At 37.7% G+C, this 12675-nt stretch overlaps 1 protein-coding gene across 2 annotated transcripts in view; it reads right to left on the bottom strand.

The window, feature by feature from the left end:
• The window catches only part of LOC138701288 (trichoplein keratin filament-binding protein-like), a 354032-nt gene that overhangs the window by 74117 nt on the left and 267240 nt on the right, over positions 1–12675 (bottom strand). For both annotated transcript variants that reach the window (XM_069828022.1, XM_069828023.1), the window contains one exon: positions 6996–7147. The gene's annotated coding sequence lies outside the window, so the exon portion shown is untranslated. The remainder of the gene's footprint in view (positions 1–6995; positions 7148–12675) is intronic.

Here is a 12675-nt window from a genome sequence, read left to right as displayed (position 1 = left end):
GGGGAAGTCCCTAGTCTCATGATTCATAATCTGATAATAGCAGCCCTCACTTACTACAAAATCTAGTTATTACTTATCATTTCCAGTTCAACTCCTCGCTGCGACACTAGGAATATTAATAAAATACGAAGAATTGTGAGTTTGCATACTGCATCGTACAATTTCATAACTTCTCAAAACCACCAACATGGTGTCATACCTTATCTAGTCTAATTATACAGTAAAATGTATGATGTATGGTTTCACTTTAGGCCGCTATTTCTCCGTTCGTAATAAAGGCGTTATAATGCAAAAACGAGTAAATGAGGAAAACTGGAGGAAGAAAACCTAAAAAAAAAAGAACTTGCGATTGTCACGCTTTTGTTAGGGGTCATGGAACTGACTAAAATGCTATGCGATCTACATGTCAGGTCTTTTGTTACACTCCGAAGAACAGTGTCAAACTGAAGGATCCTAATGGCCAGTTTGTCCAAGTAATGTTTAATTTTGGTTAACGAATGTTAAATTAACAGTCTGTTTATTTTAACGCTTTGTTTATGTATTTTCCATTTGTTCAACATAATTTTGTTTAAGATAACCAACATTTAACTATAGCGTCTGTTAGCACTGTTTTAACTACTCAACAGCAGTTGGTAAAGATTCTACACATGTAAGACAATTTTTGATTGGCTAAAATTAATCTTTAAATTCTATATTATAGAGTGAGTCATGAAACTTGCATAAAATGACAACCTGTTATAGTAGGCCACGCTCCATAAACAAACAGTTGACAAATGAAAGTTGCAGGTGACGTGCTGAATAATAATTACAAAATAAGGTTATATTTCCTCATACCTATTATGGATACGAAATACGAAAGAAATAAAATAACAATGATGTATTTAAACAATCCAAAGTATTTTTTAAATGTTATATTACCAGTCATATGCTAAACATTCCCTACAGAGGAACACAAAATATTAATTTCGCAACTTCTGTTCGAACAGCTGTGGAGACATCGGCCATATTTAACTAACTGTTAAACGAGTTAACTGCCCGAAATCCTACATTTAAAATTAACAAACTGTTAACAATCTGTTAAACCAAACTGGTGTTGAAAACATACAATTTTATTAATTAACAAACTGTTTAGAGTTTAACAGTCGTTAAATTTTCTAACAATACTTGGAAAAACCGACCATAAGTGTTTTGAATTAAAAATTTGCATGCCAATCAATGCAGTAAATAATTTATAAGTTCAATTATTTACAACCTGAAGAACTTAGAAGCCATGGAACTTGGCAACAGAAGAAATTCTTCTTCTTCTTCTTCTTCTTCTTCTTCCTGATGTAGGCCTAAAGACCTGTTAGTTCCAGGGAGTCGCTCCATCTTCTTTTAGGACGACCGGGACTCCTCTTGCCGACTGGTATGCTGCCTCTTACTATTCGAGTCATGCGATCTTCAAGCATCCTTGATACGTGTGCTGCCCATTGTGATCTTCGTGTTTCTATCCATTCACCTATTTCTTGTATTTGCCATTGGTTCCTTATGTCCGCATTTTTTATTTTATCCAGTCTTGTTTTTCCCACAATTTTCCTTAATGTTTTCATTTCTACAGTATTTATCGGCTCTTGTTTCAGCACCATATGTTAAAATTGGCCGTACTACTGTTTTATACTACTACTAGGTTCAAAAAGTTCCCGGAATTTTACTACCATTTTTCGTATTAATATATAACAAGGGATATTATACATTTGTTTTGTTGGTAACATTCATGATGTCATTTCCTTAAAGTTTGTTGATAATGGCAATTATTGGTTTTGAGTTGTAGGCAATTGTTTATCATAGTGTTTTGTTTGTTCGTCGCATTTTGTAATTATGTCCACAGAGCAAAGTACAAACATCAAGTTCTGTGTTTTGCTGGGGACATGATCAGTATGGCTGATGAAGATGGTGATTTCTTAAACAAAATGAAACTGGTGCTACTTGTACGACCCAGTCCCTAAACGACAGTCATCTGAGTGGAAATCGAAAACATCTCCTCGGAAGCAAAAATTTCCTAGGGACACTTCCAAAGGCAAAGTTATTTTAAATGTTATGTTTTATTTAACGACGCTCGCAACTGCAGAGGTTATATCAGCATCGCTGGATGTGCCGGAATTTTGTCCCGCAGGAGTTCTTTCACATGCCAGTAAATCTACTGACATGAGCCTGTCGCATTTAAGCACACTTAAAGCAAAGTTATGTTGGAAGTTTTCTTCGACTCTCAGGGTCTCATGCACCATGAGTTCATTCCAGAAGGTCGTACTGTAACGAAAGAATTGTACGTAGAAACCCTCCGTCGCCTCTGGGACGCAGTGAGAAGGAAACGTCCAGAAAAGTGGGTAGAAAAAAACTGGTTCCTTATGCATGTGACAATGCACCTGCTCATCGCGCAATTATTGTAAAGAATTTTCTTGCCAGGCACAACATAACTGCTTTGGATCACCCACCATACTCTCCTGATCTCTCACCACCTGATTACTTTCTGTTTCCCCGTCTGAAAAGTCATCTGAAAGGACGGAGATTCAATGCTGAAGAGGTTATCGCAAACGCGACGAGAGCACTAAGACGGGTTTCACAAAATGGCTTCCAGGCCTGCTTCCAGGAACTCTACACGCGTTGGCAAAAGTGTGTAGTTGCGGAAGGCAACTATTTTGAAAGGAATTCTGTAGAATAGTGTTTAAGGTACGTTGTTTCTATGATGCTAACAAATTCCGGGAACTTTTTGAACCTAGTATGTATATACGGGTTTTCGTCTCTCATTGTTGATATTTGTTATTCCAGATGGTATCGTTCAGGCATCCTATCTGTTGATTAACTTCAGCTATTAGGTCTTTATGGCTTTTTATCATAACACCAAGATATTGGAAGTGATTCACTTGTTCTACGACCTTATTATATAACTTAATTGCAATTTACATCTGATTGGTTCTTTAGAAACAGTTAATACTTTAGCTTTCTTTGTAGATATTTTCAAGTTACCTTTGTCGCATGTCTGAGCAAATTTATAGAGAAGTCGTTGAAGCGAATCCTCTGAATCAGGTACTAACACTGTATCATCAGCATAACATAATAAATTTACGTTCTTATTTCCTATTTTAAAACCACGAAGTCCTTTCCATTCTAAAATTATATCATTCATTAAAATATTAAAAAGGAGCGGGCTGAGAGAGTCTCCTTGACGGATTCCCTTATTTGTTGGTAGTATTTTACTGAGTTTACCATCCAATTTTACTTTACAAGAATTATATGTATATATATCTTGGATGAGGTGTATAATCCCATTACAAATTATTGCAAAAATAAACAAAGAAATATGGAAATCATAGCACTTAGAATGTAACGTTAAAGTCAAATTCACTTAAATACCAAAACTAAGGAGTTTAAAGGCTTACTTAGGCTACTTACTTACTTACTTACTTATGGCTTTCAAGGAACCCGGAGGTTCATGCCGCCCTCACATAAGCCCGCCATCGATCCCTATCCTGAGCAAGATTAAAATTTAAAAAACTAAAAAAGTGAATACAATTTTAAATGTTGTTACTTTTGGAACCAGAACTGAAAACTGTCTTCCTGTAACACTTTACAACAAAGAATTTCCCAAAGCAGACGATGTTAAATATTTAGGTATGCATTTAGATCGCCGATTAACATGGCGTAAACATATAGGGCCATATTCATAGACATTCTTAGTGCGGGCTTCAGGTGGATGATCAACGAACTAACATTTTTCGTATTCATAAACCAGTGTTAGCGATATGATATGATATGAATCCTGTACAAATAATCAGTCGATAGCCGGGGCTAGTTTAGCACGCTCGTAGCGCGGGCTAGAGAAATGACTATGGATAGCACCCATTGAAACTAAACGTAAAGAATTAAATTTTAAAACATCAAAAATCTATTGGTTATTGGGACCTAAGTCAAAACTGTCATTAGAAAATAAACTTGTTTATAAAGTCGCACTAAAACCAATCTGGACATACGGCATCCAACTGTGGGGAACTGCTAGCAACTCAAACATTGAAATACTGCAGAGGTATCAGTCCAAAACTTTACGTTCCATTGTCACTGCACCATGGTATGTCCGTAATGATGTCATTTATCGTGACCTCAACATTTCAACTGTGAAAGAAGAAATCTCTGAGTTCAGTAAAAAATACCTGCATCGATTAAATCAACATCCCAATCATTATGCATTAAATTTGCGGATAATAATCAATCAATAAGAAGACTTAAAAGGACCAATGCTCTTGACCTTCCATTCATTTTTACTACAGCTATATGAAGCATTGTTATTTTTCTTTTGGAGTGTTGTCATGGGATAACATCTCCACTCATGTCATATTCTTTTATAATATTTACTTATTGTCTATTGTAGACAGATTGTAAATGTGGCATAAGTGTTATTAAAAAAATAAAAAAAATTAAATGTGTATGGATTTATTACCGTCAGAATTACTTATCAATAATCAACTATTCAAATCATTAGATTATGACAAAGTGGTACATAATGACCGACGAACGTTTTCGCCATGAGTATGGCATCCTCGGGTCTCATTGTAGCGAAGACACATAATGAACACTTGTTTCTGAACCAGAAAAAAAAAGATATTCTCCACAAAATATTATCTCCTGACTTAGTTGCCTCATAAGTGATACGTTGTTGGTGTGACTTGTTACGTTCAGACCTGTCTTCGGACAGTTGACTAAACAACAACTTTGGAGCGATGATATCACTTCAGCCCATATAAAATCAATAAATATGTTGCTTCGATTTTCGGAAGTATTCATGTCCTATACTCGTCAGAAAAATAAACATGTTGGGGAAGTTAGGTATAGTATATGTCGGTCCAATAGTGGCGCTTGTCCAATGATGAATCGAAACAAAGTTATTAATCTGATCTAGGATGTTACCGTATTGGTCCGAATATAAGCCGCACTTTTTAATTTCAAACTCGAAAAGTTGGGGTGCGGCTTATTTGCGCGGCCGATAAATTTAAACTTGAAATGTGGCGCATGTTGCTACCGGTAATTTTATCATTTTGAAATGGAGCAACAATGCCACGCGCTCGTGTTTGAAATTGTCAGCAGTCGTATGGTATATGACGCAACAATGTACCAGTCTTCATATTACAGTGATCGTACTCTTTTGTATGATAGGACAGATTAAAACAGTTTGTACGTAGCTACGGGTTCAGCCATGAGTGGAAACGTAGAAAGAAAAGCTTCAACAAGCTTGGGAATTCGGCGCAGTTATGACGCTAGTTTCAAACTTGCAGTTATTCGTCATGCTAGGAGTACGTCTAATAGAGAAGCCGGCAAAAAGTTTAGTGTGGATGAGTCTAATGTGCGACGCTGGATCGCCTCGGAGGATAAACTGAAAAATGCCAATACAACCAGAAAATCTTTCAGAGGACCCAAGGCTGCGAAATACCCTGAACTAGAACGTAGGGTCCTTTCCTTTGTACAAGACAAAAGGAAAGAAGGGATGCCTATCTCTCGACAAGTAATCCAGGTAAAATCGTTGGAAATAGCGAAGACCCTAAACATTCCACAGACAGAATTCCATGGGAGTATAGGTTGGTGCCGCAGGTTTATGCGTAGAAGTGGCCTTGTTCTCCGACGAAGCACTTCATTAGCACAGAGACTGCCAGAGGATTTTACTGAGAAACTCATCAACTTCCAGAGGCACGTCATTGAATTGCGTCAGCGCCACTCTTACCCATTACACCAGATCGGCAATGCCGACGAGACGCCCGTATTTTGGGACATGCCGAGCAATATGACAGTTAACAATAAAGGGGCGAAAAGCGTATCATTGAGAACAACTGGAAATGAAAAACAAAGAATCACTGTGATGCTGGCTGTTACGGCAGATGGAGGAAAACTGCCTCCGTACGTTATTCTGAAGCGTAAAACTATGCCCAAGGAGAATTTACCTAAGGGATTAGTGATTCGTTGCCAAGAGAAAGGATGGATGACAACCGAACTAATGGTGGACTGGCTAGCTACGGTTTGGAATTGCAGACCAGGTGCGCTGCTCTGTAAGAGGGCTATGTTAGTATTGGATGCCTTTAAAGGTCACCTCACACCCGAAGTAAAGAAGAAAATTACTGCATTGAAGACAGACCTAGTCGTCATACCTGGAGGTATGACATCAAAATTGCAGGTGCTTGATGTCGTCGTGAACAAGCCTTTTAAAGACCATCTCCGAAAACAGTATTCGGATTGGCTTCTAGAAGGGGGTCATGCATTCACTCCATCTGGGAAGATCAAGAAGCCATCTGTCAGCCTTATGTGTGAGTGGATTCTCTCTTCATGGCACACGATATCACCAGATTCAATCATCAAAGGCTTCAAGAAATGCTGCGTGTCTAATGCTCTGGATGGCAGTGAGGACGACGTACTTTGGGCGGAGAGTGATGAACAAAGTGACAGTGATGAAACAAATACCGGTACCGGTAGTAGTGAAGTCAGCAGTGACATTGGAGAAGACGGTGATTAGTTGTACCGGTATTTTTGGTGATTTACCCACGTAATACCGTAATTGAAGAAAAAGTGTTTAAATAGTGTAAACAGTTTTGTAACTGGATAATGTGACAGGTAAATTTCACTGCACTCAATTTTCCTTTTTTTCTCATTCTGCTCTCAATTTTTCTTTTTTTTTTTCTCCTTTCCCCCTAAAATTAAGGGTGCGGCTTACACTCGGGCCAATACGGTAATTCTGACTTTTATTTTCAACATTTATTTCTAATTCGTTTAGATTTTATCCAAAGAGTTTGTATTAATTTAAATAAATCATAAAAATGGCCAAATGGCCTGAGCGAGCTTTGAGATCACACTCTTCAATATGCGACCCTGAAAAGTATCTATTCATGTAACAGTGGTGCTGAACTCATCCAATAACTGTTAGAGTAATAATATGCTTGCTTGTCTTACTCTGAAACTATTAATGAAAATAATTTACTCACCAGCGATACTCTCGCCTGCGACTAGTAAATGTTATGTCACCAACTCTACTGTCGTTATTGGTAAATATAGAAATGAAAATATATCGAAGCGCTGTACGTAAGTCACTCTTGCGTTGACTATGTCTTGTGAAGTGCCACAGTGACGTTGTTACCTGTAAAATAACGAAGAATCGTTGAATTAATAAAAATGTTTTCATAAGATATTTTCTTCTTCCCAGGGGATATACACTTACACTCTATTGGCACACTGTGCACCCTAAACTGGCGTATTCCTAACCCACACAAGCTGACTACACTAAGGTTTGCTAAGTAGTCAGATTGCGTGCAGGCAACCCCACTTATATCTGAAACAATCCTCTTCGCATGCAGCCAGCAGGCGATCAGAAAATGGTATGGAAGATGACGGAATGTGAATATGACAGAATTATACAGGGTGCTTTATAATTCCTATTACAAACATCTAGGGGTTGTAGAGAGGACTAAGTAGATAAAGTTTTGATTAGGAACCCATGTCCGGAAATGTATCCTTTCGATGCAAAATAAGTTTGAAGATCGAATCGATTTCACTAGAGACAATGAGCTCTTGCCAGTGTGCACTACAGGAGTGGTTCAACGTACCGCCTAACGGGTCTCAAGCACTTGACCTTCCTGCAAGAGGTACCGGTAGAGTTATGTGGCACTACGTCAGCAAATGTGGTTCCAACATGATGGCGCACACGCGCATTTTTCACTTGCCATCCGAGAACATCTCCACCAAACATTCGGGGAAAGGTGGATAGGTTGAGGTGGTCCAACTCCTTGGCCACCACGGTCGACAGATTTAACTCCTCTCGCCTTTTCTTTTGAGGCCACATGAAGAACCTTGTTTATGAGACTCCTTTAGAGTCGGAAGAAGATCTTCATTGTCTCTAGTGAAGTGGGAGATGTGAAATCGATTCGATCTTCAAACTTATAATGCATCGAAACGATACATTTCCGGACATGGGTTCCTAATCAAAACTTTATCTACTTAGTCTCCTCTATAACCACTAGAAGTTTGTAACAGGAACTATGAAACACTCTGTATAGATGTATACTACGGGGAAACGGGAGAACATCGACAAAAATCTGAACTGCGATCTTGTCCGCCAGAAGTGTCAATAATGATTTTCTCAATAAAACCAAAACTCGAACGAGACATTCTGTGTGATATTTATGACCTAAACCACGCAGCCATCGCTTCGAGAAGTACCTACTACCAATTATGATGGACTTTAAAAACAATACTTTAATACTCTCACTCGTAAGGCTATTTACAAATCTTCTTTTCAACCACCAGTATTGCATATTCCAGCCACGAAGGGTACTGCTATTTTATTTTTAAAGTACCAATTCTGGTTCTGCTTCTCTGTAGCGACGTTTGAATTTATGTCAGTTATGAAATATCAGAATTTCAGACTGAAAAACAATGCACAGTGACAATATTTCACTTAAAACGCATTTTTAGTTATTTAATTATGGAGATGCCACAGCTCTCTATTCCACAACCAACAGCCGCCTTTCCTGAGCCCAACAATATGTATAGGGTTTTCCAAAAATAAGAGGTAATTCCTTATATTTTCTTCATTTTCTACACAATCTTAAACATTCTTGCACTGGCATATTACATAAGAAATGAAATATTTTGAATTGCCATAGCTTCATCGTAGGTGGATGTGTCCACCACCATTTTGTTCTTGTACAAGCAGAAATCTCTCTTCTCCGAGTTCGTGTACTGAAATATCTGCCATAGTATGTGCGACTGAGTCATTCAACTCATCAATATTGTCCGTAGGTTTACTCAAGAACACTCTTTCCTTCAGAAAGCCTCACAGTCAATCATTTGCTGGGATAATATCTGGCGATCTTGCTGGCCAAATAACAGAAAAGTGCCTACTGATAATACAATCAGAAACAAGCTCGTTGTCATGGTGATGCAAAAAACTTCTATTTATTGCGTAATAAGCCGGTGCCACAATTTTTAACACTGTGTAGAAAATATGATTAGTTGGGAGGTCGGAGGGGAAAAAACCTTTGGGGAGACAGAGACGTAGATGGGAGGATGACATAAAAATGGATTTGAGAGAGGTGGGATATGATGATAGGGACTGGATTAATCTTGCTCAGGATAGGGACCGATGGTGAGCTTATGTGAGGGCGGCAATGAACCTCAGGGTTCTTTAACAGCCATAAATAAGTAGAAAATATGAAAAATTAAAGTTACTTCTTACTTTTGAAAAACCCTATACTACATCTTTGGTAAAAAAAATGGTAGGGGCCTACACTGAAAAATTGTCGATCTATCATTTCAATCCACCGTCCATAACTCCTATTCCGTTTAAAACCCTGTATGCAATGACAAATGAGGCCATCAAATGTCAAACTATAGCATGACGCCAGAAAGTTTTACAATTACAACATATTGTGTTATTACGGCCCATAAATATTTTACAGTTTCCGTTGTCAAAACAACGACAGAAAAAACAGACACATTTTCTGACATTTTGTACTCGCGTTTATAGAATAGGTTTCAATTTAGTCGCGGTAGTTTTGACATTAACATTTTGATATATTGACTTGCATATTTTTGTGAAAGTTCCAGTATACAAAACCCTGTACGGCTGTGACAAGTTAAATAACCACAAAATGTTTTTATTGTAAACAGGAAACGCCTGAAAGCAGAGGTAATAACCATTTAAGCATTACTAATTGAAGGGCACAACCACGAATGGCAGGCTACTTCAAAGAGATCCAGGAACAGGAACAGCAATACGATCTTATTTAAGGAATAGAACTTGGACGACAAGACTACGAAAATGCACTGTTTTAACGTGAAACATTACAGAAAATATATCTAAAAAAGTATGCAGTTGCCACATAAAAAAATTATTTAAAAATTAATATACAGCCAAGAAACAAATTAGAAAGTGTTCATTACTGTCAGTTATTTGCAAATAAAACACATATTCATTTTGTATGAGGTCTCGCCCACCTCACTGAATACTACACGGCTATTATGAAATAGGCAATATGTATTATTACTATTTAATACGAGAAAAATTTTTCTCGTATTAAATAGTAATAATACATATTGGCTATTTCATAATAGCCGTGTAGTATTCAGTGAGGTGGGCGAGACCTCATACAAAATGAATATGTGATGTATACTGTTAGCAGTTGTCACGAACTGATGTTGAATATGGCCACAAAGGCATTTAAATACGCGCTCCTCCATATATGACTTGAATCGTCTCAAATGCAGGTAGTAAGGCCGTAAAAGCATTACGAGAGTGGTTCGGCCGGCGCCGTGGATCGTGTCCCGGCATAGCTCAGTTGGAAAGAGCGCTCAGCGCGCAGAGTTTATAGCCTCTACGAGCGGCAGAAGGCAAAACTCCTTATTACAGTGTAAATATGTACGTAATAATCTATTTAAATATTTATGCGACAGGCTGTAATTTAAGGTTAAATTAAACACTTTTATACTCAACAGTCTACTCTTACAAACTAAATAAGTGATTTATGACAGCTAATATAAGATGGACAATAAATCACACAAAACCAAATTGATTCTACAGTCTGATCCGTTTGGGTATGGATAATATTAATTTATTATTATAAAACCATTATGACAGTAGGAAAAATTTCTTGCTGGTTATATTATGATTAAAAGATGGGAGTTTCCATATATAAAAATCAACAACGCATAATCTGAAAGGACAAATGAAAATCGTAGCTACTACAAATCAACAGCGGGCACAATGTGTTCTTTGGTATGCTAAATTTGAGAGTATTAAAAAAACATGCAGGAGCTAGCAGGCGAAACCCAGTACGAGAAGCAGCTATCTCTTGGTTTGGCCCCCAAACTTCCCAGATCTAACCCCTTCTGATTTCTTCGTGTGGAGTTTTGTTAAAGACATTGTCTATTCACAGAAACCCAGGAACATTGATGATCTCAGAGTAAAAATTACTCAAGCTTAACAACAAACCACCCCTATTATATTACAACGGACATGGGCTGAATTACATTGCCGTTATGAGTTGTGCGCAATGGAGGACATATTGAGTTCTGAGAAATCTCCCATCTTTCAGGTTGTATGCACAAAGTTTCAACAAATAAAGTTCAGTAGTAAATGTTGTACGGTGTTTTTATTTTATCCATAGCCAAACGGATCATCCTGTATATAAATAGCCTTTCAAATATTTTATGAACATTTTTATTTGATTTAAAGTCTTTATATGGTGAACTACAATTTAATTCCAAATCACTGACACCAATTGGATCAGGCATTGCACTAGCTGATCATTTGTTGAATGTTGACGGTGTAGGAACATTCACTAAATCGTTGACACTTTGTAACTGAACTGCAGAAGAGAGATTGTAAAATGCCTTTTCTTTGCCCTGCATTCTCGCACTCACCCCAGTCTACTCTTTTTAGTTTTCGGCTTAATTTTCTGAGGTTGATTTGCACGCCTTCTTAAACGCCACCCTCTCGTTTGTTCAGCCCCTGATTACGGCATATTTTATAGGAAAAATCTTCAACATACAATTAGATTTGCTCGTTTTGGCTATATAACGTCACAAAACTATACAGAAGACGCACACTCTGGGTGCAGCTACAATAAAAATACCGGTACTAAAAATGCAAAAATTTCCCCAAAAATTACGAAAAATGGTAGGCGTATTTAAAATACAGTATAAGAAAAATCTCTTACACACTAGTCTGGCAAATTCGTTCCATATTGGTTTTAGAAGGGAAGGGAAGAAGATTTTACCTAATTACTTCCTGGAACCGAAATTCCTTTGGAAAAGTCCATCCTAGCGTAAAAGGGGTGGTAGATTGTTCAGGTTAGGCGAGAGCTTACAAATTAGTTTTCGCGTCAATGCACCCCAGTAATTCGAAATAAAACTGATCAATCAGCAATAAAATTCTTTCATTGGTAGCATTTGCGTCTACAGTTCAGTAGCACTCATTGCCAGCACCAGTTCTTTGTACATAAACTCCACCTAAAATGGAATATTTACTTACTTACTTACTGGCTTTTAAGGAACCCGGAGGTTCATTGCCGCCCTCACATAAGCCTGCCATTGGTCCCTATCCTGAGCAAGATTAATCCATTCTCTATCATCATATCCCACCTCCCTCAAATCCATTTTAATATTATCCTCCCACCTACGTCTCGGCCTCCCTAAAGGTCATCTTCCCTCCGGCCTCCCAACTAACACTCTATATGCATTTCACGATTCGCCCATACGTGCTACATGCCCTGCCCATCTCAAACGTCTGGATTTAATGTTCCTAATTATGTCAGGTGAGGAATACAATGCGTGCAGTTCTGTGTTGTGTAACTTTCTCCATTCTCCTGTAACTTCATCCCTCTTAGCCCCAAATATTTTCCTAAGCACATTATTCTCAAACACCCTTAACCTATGTTCCTCTCTCAAAGTGAGAGTCCAAGTTTCACAACAATAAAGAACAACCGGTAATATAACTGTTTTATAAATTGGAATATTTACTAAAATTATTAATTGTTAATTTTATATAAACTCCTAGAAGTCCTAAATTGGATTTCACAAATTCTTAAATCTTTCTTTTTTAGCACCTAGAAACCCGTCCCCCAGTTGTATTTTATTTATTAACATTCAATGGTATTCATACATTGC

Source organism: Periplaneta americana, chromosome 6 (assembly GCF_040183065.1).
Source record: "Periplaneta americana isolate PAMFEO1 chromosome 6, P.americana_PAMFEO1_priV1, whole genome shotgun sequence".
Classification (NCBI taxonomy): Eukaryota; Metazoa; Arthropoda; class Insecta; order Blattodea; family Blattidae; genus Periplaneta; species Periplaneta americana.
The sequence above is the reverse complement of the archived record's forward strand: the minus strand, read 5'-3'. Positions and strand labels throughout refer to the sequence as shown.